Source organism: Rhinoraja longicauda, unplaced genomic scaffold (genome assembly GCF_053455715.1).
Source record: "Rhinoraja longicauda isolate Sanriku21f unplaced genomic scaffold, sRhiLon1.1 Scf000516, whole genome shotgun sequence".
In the NCBI taxonomy this organism is placed as follows: domain Eukaryota; kingdom Metazoa; phylum Chordata; class Chondrichthyes; order Rajiformes; family Arhynchobatidae; genus Rhinoraja; species Rhinoraja longicauda.
In genome coordinates this window covers 12,838-31,911 of record NW_027601733.1, presented here as the reverse complement: position 1 = coordinate 31,911, position 19,074 = coordinate 12,838, and the positions used below count along the sequence as shown (strand labels likewise).

General features: G+C 47.7%; 1 pseudogene; it reads right to left on the bottom strand.

Moving 5' to 3' along the window:
- Positions 1 to 251: 251 nt before the first annotated feature.
- Positions 252 to 18,518, bottom strand: LOC144591031 (galactose-specific lectin nattectin-like; annotated as a pseudogene).
- Positions 18,519 to 19,074: the final 556 nt, after the last annotated feature.

Sequence of the window (19,074 nt, the reverse complement as noted above, 5' to 3'; positions counted from 1 at the left end):
AAAGTGTGTGTCTCGCCTTCTCCTCAGCGCAGCACTGAGTGCAGAGGTGGGGAGGAAGCAACAGTGGGACAGGAAGGCTGCGAGAAACTGGACTCACACAGCACCAAACACACAGCTCATGATGCAGTTCTCTTTATTATTGGCTGAGAAGCTAAGTGAGTACAGTCACCACAGACAGTGAGAGTGGCTATAAAGAAATCAAAGCACTGGATCCACTGCTGGAAAGGATGAGTGGACCATTCTGGAGTCTTCTAAGCACAATCCACTTTTTAGGAACAAACAAAATCAAGTTTTGTCTCACAGGACAAATCATTCCAGACTCCCTTTCCTAGAAACATGAAAAGAGAAAAGCATTTTCCTGTTAGTCCACAAGCAAAATCCTGCAGGTCCTGGAAATGTGAAATAAAGTCTGGAAATACCCAATAGGTCAGGCAGCATTTGTGGAGAGGAAATAGAAAGGTAATTGAGGGGAATCTTAACACGGTTCCTCTCTCCGCAGATGCTGCCTGACCTGCTGTGTGTTTCCATCATTTTCTGTTTTCCGTTTGGTCAAAATGTTTCATTATTTGAATCAGATCTGGAATCTGTGGAGCTGGATCAGAAACAGACCACTCGGCCCATGGATCCGTGCAACTGTTGCTGCTCCTCACCAGCCTCCCCCCTCCCTTCATCTGACCCCATCAACACATCCGTCTGTTCCTTTCTCCATCTACCTCTCCCTTAAGTACATCTGTGCTCTCTGCCTCGATTACGTGCTCCTGAGCTCCACCTGCCCGCAACGCCCACGTCAAGATGATTTTCTCTCTTCTCTCTTTGATTTTAAAACAGTTTAAGAATAAGGGGTAGGCCATTTAGAACGGAGATGAGGAAAACCTTTTTCAGCCAGAGAGTTGTGAATCTGTGGAATTCTCTGCCTCAGAAGGCAGTGGAGGCAATTTCTCTGAATGCTTTCAAGAGAGAGCTAGATAGAGCTCTTAAGGATAGCGGAGTCAGGGTGTATGGGGAGAAGGCAGGAACGGGGTACTGATTGAGAATGATCAGCCATGATCACATTGAATGGCGGTGCTGGCTCGAAGGGCCGAATGGCCATCTCCTGCACCTATTGTCTATTGATTTAACGGTGGCTATTTTACATTTATGACCAGGAAATCTGGTTTCACACTCGAGGAAACATCCTCTCGACATCCCCCTACAAATCCTTCACAGTGAGATCGGCCCCTGGCTGGTCCCCCCTCAATCTTCTCTCTTGTGGAGAACAAGCCTCAGCCTGTTGGATCCTCACTGCCGCTCTGTTTTGTGACAGTTCACTGCTCCACTGCCTCTCAGTTTGTTGTCAAACAGTGACATGGAACGGTTCACACGACAGCATGTCCATTCTAACCAGGATACACAGAGGTTGAGCATATTGTTTCTGTGTTTAATTCATTTAAAAATGAATCTCAGGACATTCCTTTCACTTCCTGTCTGTGTTCAGTTCTTTCTTTATGTGCCGTGTCACACTGTACCTTCCTCTAACTCCAGTGTTGCCCCCTTGTACATTCCTCCTGCACAGTTACACTCGGTGTCTGTTCCCCTGACTCCTGCATTACATCCCATACATCCTCCTCTCACTGCTGGGCAGTCAGTCCAGTTCTGCAGAGCACAGGACCCATGGGGTTGGTTCCCTCCCTCTGTGTAACAGCAGGTCTGTTGAGGTCACTTCCTGTTCAATACTGTGTCTGGAATCAACTTCCAACACAACAACATTTCTGTTATTGTTACACTTACCACGAAAGTTTCTTTCCACACAATCTTCGTCGCCTGAATGATTAGGTTCACCTGAAAGCCAGTGCCGGTAACTCTGTGAAGATCCATCGATCCATGTGAAAGTCCCTTCCTGTGTATAAAACAACGGTCATTCCCATTGGAATGCTGAGTAACAGTGCAGGGAGGAGCTGTACCTGAGCCATTAAGCTTTTATTACAAAGGTTCCTGATAATATAATTGTATGGATTTCCCTTATACTGTCTTTTCTTCAGCTTTAGGAACATATGGCTGATCATCTAAAATCAATACCCCATTCCTGCTTTTTCCCCATATCCCTTGATCCCTTTAGCCCCAAGAGCTAACTCTCTTTTGAAAACATCCAGTGAATTGGGCTTTAGAGAACTCATGTGAGTTATTTCAATTTAATTTCCCCAAATCTGTAAATTCTCATTGTCAGATTCCTTCTCAGCTGCTCTGTGACATCGCTCTGCACACCAGCCTCGCCCCGTGTCCTTTCCACATTTTGGGACCAAAACTAATTCAGTTTCAGGAGACGGATTAACTGGAACCCGACTGCGGAGAGGATCGGGCAGAATGAAGGGAAATGTTGAGGCCGGCACTGGTCAGGCATGATCGTATTGAAGGGCGGGGCAGGCTTGAGGGGCCGAGTGGCCTACTCCTGCTGCCATTTTCTCCTGTTTTGTCAGTGCATATTTTATATTGATACATTGATACAGTATTGACCCCTTTATAATGCTGACGTGTCATCGTTAACTTTACCTGGCATCTGTCGTTTAGGCCAATCCAAGCTTCAGGACTATCATTGCTCACTGCACCAATCACGTTGGCGATGAATGTGTTGTGTTCGCTCGAGGTCACAGTAGCCAGATGCCCGTAATGTGGTTGGTGATTGTAGAACGCCTGTAAACAAACAATATAGTTTATCTGTTGTAATGAATCAGTGTGTTCCATCCTCTCACAAACCTCCAAATAAATCATTCGAAGTGACGTTGAAAATTGGGGAACTTTATTCCCTGGATGTGGAGCTTCCCCCAAATCCCAATATTTCACCCACTGGTCCGAGCGATGGAAACCGGAGCCCACGGCTGCAGCGAAGCGCACCCTGGAACACAGGGACTCATCGCAGGCAATTCAACGACAGGCTGTGCTGTGAGTTCATGGGAATGAACCAGCAGAGGGCAATGTTCCCCAGGCCTCCCAGAACAACCACTGGTTTCAGGGACTTACCTCAGCTTCTGACCAGGTCCTTTTGTCACAGAAAAAAACGGTAACAGGATCTTAAGGCAGGAAAATAAAACCAGTTTTCATCACACTGCCCTTTCACTATGTGGCGCATTTCAAGGTCTTGCTGAGTCTCCTCCAGTCCCAAAGTATCGGTTGTTTCTGTCAGTTAAAGAGAATTCAGATTTCAACCAACTCACCGACCAATGGGGCTTTGTCAGCGAGTCCCATTTGTCTGCATTTGGCCTCTATCCTCTCATCCTTTCCTATACATAAATCTGTCAAAATGTCTCTAAAACATTGTAAATGTACCTGCCTGTACCACTTCCTCTGCCACCCTCATGGGGAATAACATGCCCTCCAGTTTTTTCTCCCCTACACTGTGATATCTATGTTCGATTGCTGCACCTTATTAATTTTTAACCACCCCCACTTTATAACTCAAGCCCACCAGATCTGGTAGCACAATTTCCTAGTGGGGTCTCACCAACATCCCGTACAGCTGTAACATGGATGACAACTCCTTTAATCTTCGATGAGGGCAAGCGTGCCAAACACCTTCACCACCTGTAGCACGACTCTCACAGAGCTGTGTTGTTGTGCATTAACGTTTCTCTGTTCCACAACAACGCGAGAATTCTGTCACTTGAGTAAAATTAGATTTTTACCTTCATGACCCTCCCACTGGTCACATGCCACATGCACACACACATACGCACCACATGGAATTAAAATCACTTTGACCACCTACTGATACACTCAGTGTGTGCACTGACATAACACCATGTGCACACTTCTTTCCTCATCTCCCCTCCCCCTGATCCCCTCCCTCAGTCCACCTTCCTCGGACACATTTGCATCACAAACACGTCAATGGTTTTCATGTGGTTGCAAAGTGATGAATTTGGAATTAAATGCGACCTTTAAACTGGCATGGGGATCGGCAAAATGAAAAAAAGAGGGGTGGCCAGGACAGTAAATGATGGGATAAAGTCAGAGGAGTGAAATGAACTTAGTTCATAAAATGGAAACACAGCATAACCATGATTATATAGGGGGGGGCGTGTCCAATGCTTGGCTGAGTAGGCATAACTTTTCAGCACTCCCGAAAACAAAGCCCTAAACTGCTAAAAAAAGATGAACTAAAGGAAATCAAGTACTTTAAATTAAATCAGAAAGTATACAGAAAGTATACAGAACGTACGGATGCCTTCCAAGAAAGAAAAAAGAGGAGTACAACGGCCACAGAAGCAAGGAAATCCAACAAAGGAATCAAGAAAAAAAATCGAAGGTAGGCCCACAGCTCTGTTGGAGCAGGGGACTGGATTTGGTGACCCCTCGGCAGGCGGTGAGTCTGGGGAGGGCTCCGGTACGAAGCTGGAGTCGGCTACTCCCAGCAAGCGCTCTTTGACTTGGGGCAAAATACGAGGGGGTCACCGTGAGTTACCAAAAAGGCCCACTGTTTGCCGAGAGGCTGCTGAAGTCGAGTCTGGACTTTCGGACACGAGTGATGATGAGGTAACGGGAGGCCCCACTAGCAGTGGAAGTGGAAATGAGGAAGAAGAAAATCAAGAAGATACAGAGACTAATATGAAAACGATGTTTCAAGAAATTATTAACAGGCTTAAGAAAATTGAAGGAGATAACAAATTAATGAGGAGAGATAACAAGAAATTGCATAAGACTTTGAAAAAATGGAGGAGAATTTTCAAACAGTGACAAATAAAGTGGATAATATACAAATGGAAAATGAAATGTTAAAATCTAGAGTGGAAAAAAATGAAGACAGTATTACTGCTGCAGCAATTGAAAGCAAAAAGACGGCGGAGAAGTTGGATGCCTTGGAAAACTATAGCAGGAGAAATAATGTTAAAATTGTTGGTTTGCCAGAGGGAGTGGAGGGGGAAGACCCAATTAACTTTTTTCAAGATTGGATAGTGACTACTCTGGGAATAGACAAACAAGGTCGGATGGAAATAGAAAGAGCACATAGGGCTCTAAGACCGAAACCCTCGGCTAATCAAAAGCCAAGATCTGTGTTGATTACATTTTTAAGATACCAAGATCGAGAATTGGTTTTCAAAACAGTCGGGAATAATATAAGAGAGGGAAAACCAATAGAACATGAAGGTACTAAAATAATCTTTTACCCAGACATCAGTAATGTCTTGTTGAGCAGAAAAAAAGAATTAAATAAGGCAAAATATATTCTATGGAAGAAGGGCCATAGGTTTATTTTACTGTATCCGGCTACTTTGAAGATTATGATCAACACTGAAGAAAATAATTTTTTTAAAGACTTTGTCAAAGCAGAAGAGTATGCGGAAGAATTGCCATCGAGAAATGCTTAAGAAGACTCATGAATGAATGATTATTAATAAGATCTGTATACTATAGAGGGGATTAATTGTATTAAGGATTGTTAATTTTTAGAAGTACTTGATACATCGGGGGGGGGGGGGTTGGAGAATGTGGATGCTCCACCATAATCATGGGCACAAGTGTGGTGCGGACCACACCTCGTATAATAGAGGGGGGTAATGTTGCTAATCTATTTATTAACAACATTAGAGGGAGGGTTTATTTCTCTATCTCTCTTTTTCCTTTTCTGTTTTTATACCTGGACTATGGAGGGGAGCACACTGAAATACGGCACAATGTAAATACTGGAAGAGGTATCAAGGTAAGGAAGAAGGAAAAAAAAAAAAAAAGGAATGAATGGATAACAAATTAAATTTTTTAAGCTATAATGTGAATGGGTTAAATGGACCGATAAAAAGGAAGAGAATTTTAACACAGATGAAAAAATTGGAAGTAGATATAGCTTTCTTGCAAGAAACACATCTAACGGAAAAAGAACATCAAAAGTTAAAGAGAGATTGGGTAGGAAGTATGGTCGCATCTTCTTTTAACTCAAAAGCAAGAGGGGTTGCTATCCTATTTAAGAAAACGCTACCAATTAAGATACAAAATATTGTAAGTGACCCAGTAGGTAGATTTGTAATGGTACATTGTCAAATTTTCTCAGAATTGTGGACCTTAATGAATATATATGCACAAAAATTTAGATGATGAGAAGTTTGTGCAGGGTACCTTTTTAAATCTGGCGGAAGCACATGATAATATATTGATAGGGGGAGATTTCAATTTTTGTTTAGATCCAGTAATGGATAGATCAACAAGGACAACGACAAGGACAAGAGCAGCGAAGACAACCTTGAATTTAATGGAAATTTTAAATTTAATAGATGTTTGGAGGAAAAGCCATCCCAGGGAAAGAGACTACTCCTTTTATTCCAATAGACATGATACATATTCAAGAATAGATCTATTTTTGATTTCAGCTCAATTAAGGGGTAGAATAATACAAATAGATTACAAGGCTAGATTGCTATCGGATCACTCACCATTACTAATGAAAATTACGATGCCAGATAAAGAACAGTCAGTGTAAAGATGGAGACTCAACTCTTTACTATTGAAAAGGCAAGACTTTTGTGATTTTATTCGAGGACAAATTGGATTATTTTTGGAAACAAATTTAAATTCAGTTGATGATAAATTTATTGTATGGGATGCAATGAAGGCTTATTTGAGAGGCCAAATTATAAGCTACTCATCTAAGATAAAGAAAGATTATAGGAAGGAATCTGAAAGATTAGAAAAAGAAATCACCGTATTAGAAAAAGACTTACAGAAAGCTTCTTCAGATACGAAAAAAATACAACTTGCAAATAAAAAATTTCAATACAATACTTTACATACTTACAGAACAGAAAAACTAATATTACGAACTAACCAAAGATATTATGAATTAGGAGAAAGAGCGCACAAGGTATTAGCATGGCAACTGAAAGAAGAACAAATATTAAGAACAATAAATTCAATTAGAACAGATCAAAACATTATTACTTATAAACCTAGAGAAATCAATGAGGTATTTAAGCAATTCTACACTAATCTGTACCATTCTGAATCTGAAAAGGATGAAATTAAGATAAATAATTTTTTATCCAAGATACAATTACCAACAATCTCTAACGAGGAGCAGATGGGACTAAATGCCTCCTTTACTTTGAGAGAAGTGGAGGAAGTATTATATTCTTTACCAAGTAATAAATCTCCAGGGGAAGATGGTTTCCCGCCTGAGTTCTATAAAAAAATTAAAGATTTGTTGTTACCAGTATTTATGGAAGTGATACATCAAGCGGAAAAAACTTCTACATTACCAGAATCCTTCTCAATGGCAATTATAACCGTAATTCAAAAAAAAGGGAAAGACCCTTTAAATGCATCTTCTTATAGACCAATATCATTGTTGAATGCAGATTATAAAATAGTTGCTAAGCTTTTGGCAAGGAGATTGGCAGAATATTTACCGAAGCTGGTTAAAGAGGACCAAACTGGATTTGTCAAAAAAAGGAAAATATCTGATAATGTACCAAGATTTATAAATATTTTACATTTAGCACAGAAAAGAAAGGAATTGAGCGTAGCAGTTGCTTTAGATGTTGAAAAGGCGTTTGACAGGTGAGAATGGGATTTTTTATTTAAAGTATTAGAGAAGTACGGATTGGGAAATGGTTTCATTAACTGGGTAAAAGCTCTTTATAAACAACCTAAAGCCAAAGTGGTGACAGATGGCCAATCTTCTCAATCATTTAATTTGGAAAGATCTAGTAGACAGGGATGTCCCTTGTCACCAGCTTTATTTGTATTGGCCATTGAACCTCTGGCAGAGCTAATAAGATCAGATTTAGACATTGAAGGATTTAAAGTTAATCAGGAAAATCACAAAATTACTTTATTTGCAGATGATGTTTTAATTTGTCTTACTAGACCATTGGAATCCTTAAGAAAATTATATTTCAGACTGGAAGAATATGGGAAAGTATCAGGATACAAAATTAATAAAGATAAAACTTGAAATAATGCCTCTTTTTTAAGGTAATTATGATCAATGTAAAAGAGAAAGTCAGTTTAAATGGCAAAAAGAAGGCATGAAGTACCTAGGGGTTAAAGTAGATAATAAGTTAAATAATCTGTATAAATTAAATTATAAACCACTAATTTAAAAAATAGATGAGGACTTGAAGAAATGGATGAATCTTCCAAATACATTGCTAGGGAGAGTGAACTGTATTAAGATGAATATTTTTCCGAGGTTGAACCAAGGTTTTAGTGAGGAAAAGTAGAGTTGGAGAGTAATACTGTGTGAAAATTAAAAACTGACTGAATATTTCTGCACAGAGGAAAATGGGAAAATATGTCTGCACACCCCTTGCAGAGTGAGAGAGAGAAATTATGTTAAGGAATAAGCAAACGACAGTGAAATTAAACAACTTTGTTTGTCTGTCTTCCTGGAAAGAAAGGAAAAGTCAAGTAAACAGAGAGGCCAATAGACGCAGATGGAAGGAGAAGGTGAAAGAAATGATCATCAGCTGAACACAACTATTGGAGAAATAAAGGTGCTGAATGGTAATAAATCCCCAGGGACTAATGACCTGCAACCCAAGGTGTGGGGAGTGGTGACCATGAAGATACCGATACCCTGGAGTGTGTCACAGGGACAAACCCATCAGTTTACAAACAGCATCAGTGATTTGGATGAAGGTACTGGGAGACGTGCATCAAGACAGCTGCTGACACAAAGCTGGTGGCAGAGGGAGTTGTGAGGAAGATGCAAAGAGACCTCACGGGGAATGAGACTGAATGAATGTGCAGATGGAATAAAGAGGCAAAAATATGAAATCATCAACTTTGTAATAAAAATGAGAAAAGGAGAATATTTTTTAAATGGAAAGTGGTCGGCAACATTTAGGATCAAAGGGACATGGATGTCCTTGCACGTGCAAGACTGAAAGTTAATCTGCAGATTAACATGGAGTTGCAGACAAACAACAGTAAACAGTTGATTATCAAATCACTCGTAACTCCATCCTCTTTCACTCCCCACCCCCAGGACTCACTCCCTCTGCACCATTGCCAGCACTCTGGCCATCCTCCCTCAAGCCTCCATCCTCACCCTCACAGCGGGCAAGTACACGGCACCCGTTGCATTGGACCAGTGCCTGCAGAACCTTCTCCTCTGCATCCCCTGGGTTCCTGACAGAGAGTCACATATCCCTCTTCCTGCAACACTGTTTTCCTGTGAAGCGTCACCGTGGAGAAATCTTTGTCTCCTGATGTGGAGGAGAGTCTCCAATTCACCTTCCAACTCAGCAGCTGTGAGATGAGTATCCCAGACAAGAGCCATTTCCTACCACATCCCGACCAGTCCCAATGTCTACAAATTCCCATGATCCACAGTCCCAACACAGTGCATTCATTCCTCACACCAATCTATTTCTAAAGCTCCTGGAATCAATGGACCTTACCTGTCACATCACTGGCAAGCAGTGCGGTCAGCACCAAAATCCACACCAGCATCAAGTTTTCTTCCTCGAAACTGAAACCCAAGAAAACGATTCATCATTAGTGTCAAGTTTCAGAGTGAAGGTGGGCATATCCTGCTTTTTTTTATATCAAAAAATACTTTATTCAAGTAATAAATATCCTTTACAAAACATCATTTTTTAAACAAACCCATCCGACATTTCCGGAGGTTACATATTCAATACAGGCATTTACTTAGACATTTACATACATTTACATACATATCCCTTATTTGGAGGGGCGTCTCTCTCCACCACACCCTGCCCCCCATGTCCAGCAGCGGAAGGACCCTAGACTGTGGTCCTCCTGCCGTTCCCACCTGTCTCTCTCCCAGCTCTCTGTGTGGATGAGGTTTCCAATGCTGCTGCATCTTATATACCTGTAGTTCTGGCATCTTGGAGGCTTTTGGAACCATTGGAATCAAATGCAATTGGCTGCAGCAATCTACATAAAACTCCTGCTGACCAATCACTGACCGACAGATTAGCACAAGATGAACAGGAAGCCATAGAAATGTCTTGTGAGCTCCAAGTGTGACTGGAGAATGTGGCACTGTATTTCAACGCTTTATTGTCCCAGTATCTGTTTATGATATGAGTCCAATTTATATTATCAATGGGGCCAATTAAGATGTAATATCCGGGCAAATATTTCATAAATAACTGATTATTTACACAGACCACTTCACTCGCTCCTATTTTCACTTTGTGGTGGGACTGATGGGTCAAATGACCATTTCTTTCTCTGGATTTTCTCTTGTTCCCCAATCACTTCAAATTCTAAAGGCAGACCAAGTGGTCTTTTGGACAATTGAAATCTTGAGTTGAAAACGTGGCCCAAAGACTGGTGTGAAAGAAGTGGGTTTGAATTTGTGGGACATTGGCACCAGTATTGGGGAAGGAGGGAACTGTACGGACGGGACGGACTCCACTTGAACCCGACTGGGACCAGCCTCCTGGCAAACCGTGTGACTAGGGCTGTGGATAGAGCTTGAAACTAAACAGTGACGCGTGGGGTCAGCAAATTGGAAGTGTAAGCCTGGCGTTAAACGGAAAGAGTGCAGGAAATGTTACGAAAGTCTCCCAAATTAATGGGATGGAAAGTTTAAGAAGGGGTAAGAGAGTAAGGTTGGTTAAAATCGGGACCGGTGTGAGAAGGGAGGTAAATACCGAATTAAAGGTGTTGTGGCGGATCGGGCCACTCCTTGGGTCAGCCCCCTCGTTACGTGACGGACAGGGAGAGGGGTTAAAAGCCAGACCAAGGGAAGGCGTAGCTATTCCCTAGGAGAACTACGCTGTGGGCAGGAGCTCACAGCCTAATAAAGAATCTCACAAAACACTGCCTGGCGTCTTGCCTTTCTCTGGCCTCCGCCAGGCCACTACATTGGTGACCTCGACGGACATCACACGTCGTGATGTCAAACAATAATGGACAACCCGGTCCTGCCGCCCTCGCGCAACCCGTTCCTGCCGCCCTCGGTCTTGCCGACCTCGAGGCCGTCGCCCTCAAACTCCCGACCCTGTGGACCGAAGAGCCTGAGGTCTGGTTCCAGCAGGCAGAGGCACAATTTGCTGTGCGAGGGGTAACCGTCGACTTGACGAAGTACTTCTATGTCGTCGGCGCCCTGGACCAGGCGACAGCAAGGCGAGTAAAGCCTTATCTAAATGACCCCCCCGCGGATGACAAATATAAGGGCCTTAAGGAACTCCTTATCAGGAGGTTCGGCCTCAGCGACGCCGAGAGGGCAACTCGCGTTATGAGCCAGGGGGGGCTCGGGGACCGACGGCCGTCGGCCCTTCTGGAGGACATGCTCGCCTTTATGGGCAACCACCCGCCCTGTTTTTTATTCAAGCAGGCCTACCTGCGGCAGCTCCCGGTCGACCTCCGTTCTCAGCTCGCAGAGGATCCCTTCACCGACACGCAGCGGCTGGGAGAGCGCGCTGACCAAATCTGATGTCCCGTCGGGAGGACCTGGAAGCCCAAGCCGTCTTTTCCGCGGCGTCGGAAGGCCAACAGCAAGCTGGGGCCGCCGTCGACCCCATTTCAGGGCGACCCCCGCGGCGAAATCCGGCCGCCATCGGGCATCCCGGTGCCGGCACGTCCTTCTCGCACGGCCCGCCGACAATTCAGCCAGACGCCACCAGAGGTCGCTGGTGGTCGGCCCAAGCAGCACCACCTCCAATACCGCTGGAGACCACCGGAGGTCGCTGGTGGACATCCCAGTCTGCACCACCACCGGACACCAGCAAAAGTGGCTGGTGCTATTATCACCGTCGTTGGGGACCAAACGCAAAGCAATGTCGCCTACCCTGTGCCTTTCCGGGAAACGCAAGGGCCGGCCGTCAGTGATCCCTTCGGCGGCCGGCCAGATCCATCGTGTGTTCGCCCGGGATCGCCGCACCGGGGGTCGGTTCCTCGTCGACACTGGAGCAGAGGTGAGCGTCCTACCTCCTTCCACCGCCGATATCAATACGGGCAAAAGCGGCCCCCTCCTCACTGCGGCGAACGGTAGCCCCATCAACACTTACGGGGTCTGCCAGCTCGCCCTTAACTTCGGCGACAGCTGGTTCACGTGGCGGTTCATCATCGCCGATGTTTCCCAGCCGCTGCTGGGCGCCGACTTCCTGCGGGCGCATTCCATGCTCGTGGATGTCAGGCGGCAGCGCCTGGTGCACTCCAGCACGATGAGGCCGGTCTCCCCCAACGTTGGACACCTGTCGTCCGTGGATGCGACGTACGCGCGCATCCTGGCGGACTTCCCGGACATTGTGGAAACCCACTTCTCCTCCTCCGCTCCCAAGCACGGGGTGCAACATCACATCCCCACCACCGGCCCACCCGTGCACGCCCGAGCGCGGCGTCTCGCTCCAGACAAGCTCCGTCTAGCTCGAGAGGAGTTTCGTCAAATGGAGTCAATGGGCATCGTGCGCCCCTCCGATAGCCCGTGGGCGTCACCACTCCACTTGGTCCCCAAGGCGGACGGGGGTTGGCGACCGTGCGGGGACTATCGGCGCTTAAATGACGCGACCGTTCCCGACAGGTACCCGGTTCCGCACATCCAGGACTTTAATGCCCACCTGGCCGGAGCTTCCGTGTTCTCCAAGGTGGATCTTGTGCGTGGATATAATCAAATCCCGGTCCACCCCGATGACATCCCCAAGACTGCCATCATCACCCCGTTCGGCCTATTCGAGTTCCTACGGATGCCGTTCGGGTTGAAGAACGCCGCACAGGCCTTCCAACGGCTTATGGACTGTGTGTGCCGTGGCCTGGAATTCGTCTTTGTGTATTTGGACGACGTACTCGTGGCCAGCCGCTCGAAGCAGGAGCACTGCACCCACCTCCGCCAGCTGTGTAAACGCCTCAGCGAGTACGGTTTGTCCATCAACACTTCCAAGTGCCGTTTTGGGGTGACGTCCATCGATTTCCTCGGCCATCGGGTGACCCCACAAGGGGTGGTACCTCTTCCGGACAGGGTCGAAGCTGTCCGCCGTTTCCCCCGACCGACCACTGTCAAGGGCCTGCAGGAATTCGTTGGGATGGTCTCGTTCTATCACCGCTTCCTGCCGTCGGTGGCCAGAACTATGCGCCCACTCTTCCACCTCATGGCTGGTCGCCGCAAGGAGCTCGAGTGGGACGACGAAGCAGGAGCGGCCTTTGAGCAGGCTAAGGAGGCCCTAGCCAGGGCCACGATGCTCGTCCATCCTAAGGAGGATGCCCCAACCGCCCTGACCGTGGACGCTTCTGAGGTGGCGGTTGGTGCGGTGCTAGAGCAGCACATCGACGGGTGTTGGCGGCCACTCGCCTTCTTTAGCAGGCACCTCAGCGGAGCCCAACGGCATTACAGCGCGTTCGACCGGGAGCTCCTCGCCCTCTACCTCGCGGTACGCCACTTTCGGTACTTCCTAGAGGGGAGACCCTTCACCGCGTTCACCGACCATAAGCCTCTCACCTTTGCGTTCGCAAAGGTTTCCGATCCGTGGTCTGCGCGGCAACAGAGACAATTGGCTTATGTGTCGGAATACACCACCTCGATTCGGTTCGTGGAAGGAAAAAACAACAGGGTGGCCGACGCCCTGTCTAGACCCGCGATCCACGCCGTCCTACAAATGGCCGGGGGGATCGACTATTCCGCCCTAGCAGCCGCACAGCTGGGGGACGAGGAGATGGCCGCCTATCGTACAGCCGTGTCCGGCCTGCAGCTGGAGGACATTGTCTGTGGCCCCGGGGGTACAACACTGTTATGCGACACCTCCACTGGCCTGCCTCGGCCCATCGTCCCTGTCGTCTGGCGTCGCAGGGTATTCGAGGTGCTCCACGGGCTGTCTCACCCCTCCATTCGGGCGACGGTGGCCCTTGTATCCTCCCGTTTCATGTGGCACGGGCTGCGTAAGCAGGTCGCACACTGGGCACGCACCTGCATCCCGTGCCAAACTTCAAAAATCCAGCGACACGTGCGTGCGCCTCTGCAAGAGTTTCGTGTCCCTCGGCAGCGCTTCGACCACATTCATGTGGACATCGTGGGGCCCCTGCCGCCGTCCCGGGGCATGACCCACCTCTTCACTGTGGTAGATCGCTTCACGCGGTGGCCGGAGGCCATTCCGCTGGCAGACACCTCGACGGCCACCTGCGCGCGGGCCTTGGCGGCGCACTGGATCGCCCGGTTCGGGGTGCCACTGGACATTACATCCGACCGGGGGCCACAGTTCACTTCGGAACTGTGGTCGGCCATGGCAAGACTCTTGGGTGTCAGCCTACACCACACTACGGCGTACCATCCACAGTCGAACGGGTTGGTGGAACGCTTTCACCGCCAGCTGAAAGCTGCCCTGAAGGCTCGGCTCACGGGCCCAGACTGGGTGGACGCCCTGCCGTGGGTGTTGCTGGGGATCCGCACCGCACCCAAGGAGGACTTGGCCTCCTCCTCCGCCGAGTTGGTGTACGGGGCCCCCTTGACGGTTCCCGGGGAGTTCATCCCACCAGCCCAGGGTCGAGTGGAGCAGCCGTCTGACGCCCTGCAACGTCTTCGGCAGACGGTGGGCAGGCTGGCACCTGTGCCCACGTCACGTCATGGGACATTCCAGCCACACGTCCCTGCCGCTCTGGAGGACTGCCAGTTTGTATTCCTGCGCAGGGACGCACACCGATCACTTCTCCAGCGGCCGTACGAGGGCCCCTTCCGGGTCCTGCAACACGGCTCGGCCACATTCGTTCTGGACATGGGGGGCCGCAGAGAGACTGTTTCGGTCGCACGGCTGAAGCCGGCACACGTGGACATTGATCGGCCGGTGCTGGTTGCGCAGCCCCGTCCGCGCGGTCGCCCCCCGTCCAAGCTACCCCCTACGGTCTCTGTTTCGACCCCTCCACCTGTCGGTCAGCCGCCGGTCCCTGCGCCGGTCATGGTGCGCACCCGGGCTGGTCGCCTCGTGCGCCCTCCTGTCCGTTTTGTACCTCCGGTTCTTGGGGGGGGTCCTGTGGCGGATCGGGCCACTCCTTGGGTCAGCCCCCTCGTTACGTGACGGACAGGGAGAGGGGTTAAAAGCCAGACCAAGGGAAGGCGTAGCTATTCCCTAGGAGAACTACGCTGTGGGCAGGAGCTCACAGCCTAATAAAGAATCTCACAAAACACTGCCTGGCGTCTTGCCTTTCTCTGGCCTCCGCCAGGCCACTACAGTGTATTTGAATACTAACCCAGTAGTATAAGAAACCAGGGAGAAGGTGCTTAGGAAGCTGAAAGGCGTGAAGGTGGATAAGTCACCTGGGCCGAATGGACTACATCCTTGGGCTCTGGAAGAGGTGGATTTAGAGGTTATGGAGGCATAGGTAGTGATGTTTCAGGAATCATTAGAGTCAGGAGTGGTCCCAGTTGATTGGAAAATTGCCAATACTATCCCAGCGCTTTATGTTTTACCTACTTTGTATCATTAGCTCTTACAGTACATTTCCTTCCCTCCTCCAGGTAATTAATGTAGTCAACAAATGAAGCCACTGGGAATCTGCACTCCCTGTCTGGGCCATTCTAAGAAAGTAGCACCATTCTTCCTCAGTCTCATTGGTGCCTTCTACCGCAATGGCTGTGCCCCACATCCTTTCAGCTGGATTCTCCGTGGTTTCAATGTCACATAGGGTCATAGAGTTTTATAGCGTTGAAACGGGCCCTTCAGCCCAACGTGCCCACACCGACCAACATGTCCCATCTACACTACTCCCACCTGCCTGCTTTTGGCCCATATCCATCTAAACATGTCCTATCCGTGTACGTATCTAATTTTTGTTAAACATTATGACTGTCCCTGTCTTAACTACCTCCACTGGCAGCTCGTTCCATACACCCACCACATTTATGCAAAAAAATTACCCCTCAGATTCCTAAAAAATCTTTTCCTATTTACCTAAAACCTATGTTCTCTGGTTCTCGATTCCCCTACTCTGGGCAAGAGACTCTGGACATCTGGAGGGGTGAGGGGTGGAAGAGAGGGTGCTGCACCAATGCAGGAGAGGTTTGGGCCCAACGGGTCCACTTGGTCTAGTAATACTCTAAATGTGGCCTCACCAATGTTCACAAGTTCACAAGTTATAGGAGTAGAATTAGGCCATTCAGCTCATCGAGTCTATTCTGCCATTCAATCATGGCTGATCTCTGCCTTGTAATCCCATTTTCCTGCCTTCTCCCAATAACCCTTGACACCCGTTCTAATCAAGAATGTGTCTATCTCGGCCTTAAAAATTTCCACAATGTCTTATATAACTGCAACAAGACCTTCCATCATCTATACTCAGTACTCTGACCGATGAAGGCCAACGCACCAATAGCCTCCATGACCACCCTCTCTACCTGTGACGTCACCATCAAGGAACTATGTACCTGCACTGCTAGATCCCTCTGCTCGACCACACTCTCCAGAGCCCTACCAGATTGTGTAGATTCTGCTCATGTTAGACTTCCCAAAATGCAACACCTCACATTTATCTGTATTAAATTCCATCAACCATTCCTCAGACCACCTGGCCAACCAATCAAGACCCTGCTGCAATTTTTGACATACATCTTCACTATCTGCATTACCACCCACTTCTGTATCATCTGCAAACTTGCTAATCTTGCCATGTATGTTCTCATCCAAATCATTGATATAGAGGACAAACAGCAATGGGCCAGCACCACACCTTGAGGCACACCAGTAGTCATAGCCTTTAAGTCGGAGAAGCAACCTTCAACCATATGCACAGTCCAACAATAAGAAGCAATAAAAATAAAGCAATAACGCACACAATCACAAAACCAACACAAAACAAAAAAGAAACATCCATCACAGTGAGTCTCCTCCAGTCACCTCCTCACTGATTGATAGTGATCAGCCATGATCGCATTGAATGGCGGTGCTGGCTCGAAGGGCTGAATGGCCTACTCCTGCACCTATTGTCTATTGTCTATTGTCTAAGGCTTTGATAACAACCTGTCCCTAAATACCACTTGGTACTTTTGACCCATCACCCACACCACTAAACGTCATGGGAATCCCTCCACAAATTAACAGGTACATAATTACTGGAGACAACTAAAGTATTCTTGCCTTCTCATTGGCAAAGTGACATCTATCAATGCGCATAAGATAGACACGAGGAACTGCAGATGCTGGAACCTTGAGCAAAACGTGCTGGAGTAACTCAGCAGGTCAGGCAGCAATTGGAAAACATGGATATGCGATGTTTAGGATCGGGACTGATTAGTTTTGTTCGGAGATACGGCATGGAAACAAACACTTCGGCCCCACCGAGAAACGTGCCGACCAACGACCACCCACGTTCAGGGAGATGTGGAACCCAATTCCTCTCTTCATCAATGTTGTTTAGGGTCTTGTCATTCATTAACTGGATGCTTTCCCCTTATGTTCAACCTCCAAATGTGCAACACATGACACTTGCCCAGATTAAATGCCACCTGCCATTTCCATGCCCAAATCCTGCTCTGTCCATGGCTGCAACTCCCCCTATTTTGGTGTGATCTGCAAATGTATTAACCAATCCATCTATATTACCACCATATCTGCTCCCAAGATGAGACTTTCCATTCTAGGTCATCCGAGGTGTCCACATCCCTTAGTAAACGTGGTTTCCCTAATTCTATCATTCTCTCATTCGTGCCATTGTTCTACGCTTGCACCCCTCCCCCCAGACGGGACAAGGATAAAGTTCCCCTGGTCCTCACCTTTCACCCTACCAGTCTCCACATTCAACACACCTTCCTCTGACACCTCCAACATGATCCCTCCACCAGTCACATCTTCCCATCTTCACCCCTATATCGTTTCTGCAGAGATGGCTCCCTCTGCAACTCTTTGGTTCACTCCTCCCTTGCCACCCTCACCACCCCCTCCCCATGAATTCCCTGCAACCGCAAGAGAGGTAACACCTGTCCCTATGCCTCCTCCCTCACCTCCATCCAGGCACCTCAGCAGTCCATACAGCTGAGACAGAGGTTCACATTCACCTCCTCTATTGCATCCACTGTTCCTGATGTGGCCTCATGTACATCAGCGAGACCAAGCGTAGACTTGGCAACCGTTTCGCTGAACACTTGCGCTCGGTACGTCAAAGCCTACTGGATCTCCCAGTTACTAACTATTTAAACTCCCCATCCCATTATCATACTGACCATTCTCATCTGGGCCACCTCCACTGCCAGAGTGAGGCTGCACGCAAATTGGAGGAACAACACCATATGTTCCACTTGGATAGTTTACAAACCAATGGCATGAACATTGAATTCAACAATTTTAGTTAACCTCTAACTGATCTCACCACACCCCTCCACCTTCACCCCCACAACCCCCCTTTCCCCTCCCCTCCCCCCGTTTGTGGAGCACCTGGACTCCCACCTCTATCTCCCTCCCCCCCCCCCCTATTTTCCTTCCTTTGGGTTCACAATTCCTATTTACTACTTTCACTACACAATTTGCTACTTTCACAACACACTTTGCTACACAATTTGCTGCTTTCACTGCTCAATTAGCATCTTTCCTCCCTCTGGCTTCACAGTTTGCAACTTGCCACATGGGGCAGAGTGGGTGAGGTGGTGAGGCACAGCAGACCATGGTGCCACAGCAGACCAGGCTCACTCACCATGGAGCTGGGAAACCCCTCCCCAACAGACAAGCCACCAAGCCCTGCTGTGCTCGCCCCCAACGGCTGGAGGGGATAGTGAAGAGACGGCGGGAACTGACACAAGGAAACAAAAAGCCGGTAAGCGAAACCGATGTCTTCCACCCTCCACCCCATGCGCTCAAATCACTATGAATGCTTCAGGGTCGGCTGCGGGAGGCACCCCCAGGGCACAATGACTAACCGGTGGCTGGGTGAGGCTCTATAAGGCACTGGACAGAACATTTGGAGAAATTGGCAATTTTGGACCCCATATCTGAGGAAGGATGTGCTGACACTGGAGAGGATCCAGAGGAGGTTTACGAGAATGATCCCAGGAATTACTGGGTTAAAACATGAGTGTTTGACGGCACTGGGCGTGTACTTGCTGGAGTTTAGAAGGATGTGGTGGACCTCAATTAAACTTACTGAATAATGAAAGGCCTGGATCGAGTGGATGTGAAGAGGGTATTTCCACTAATGGGAGAGTATCGGACCAGAAGTCATAGC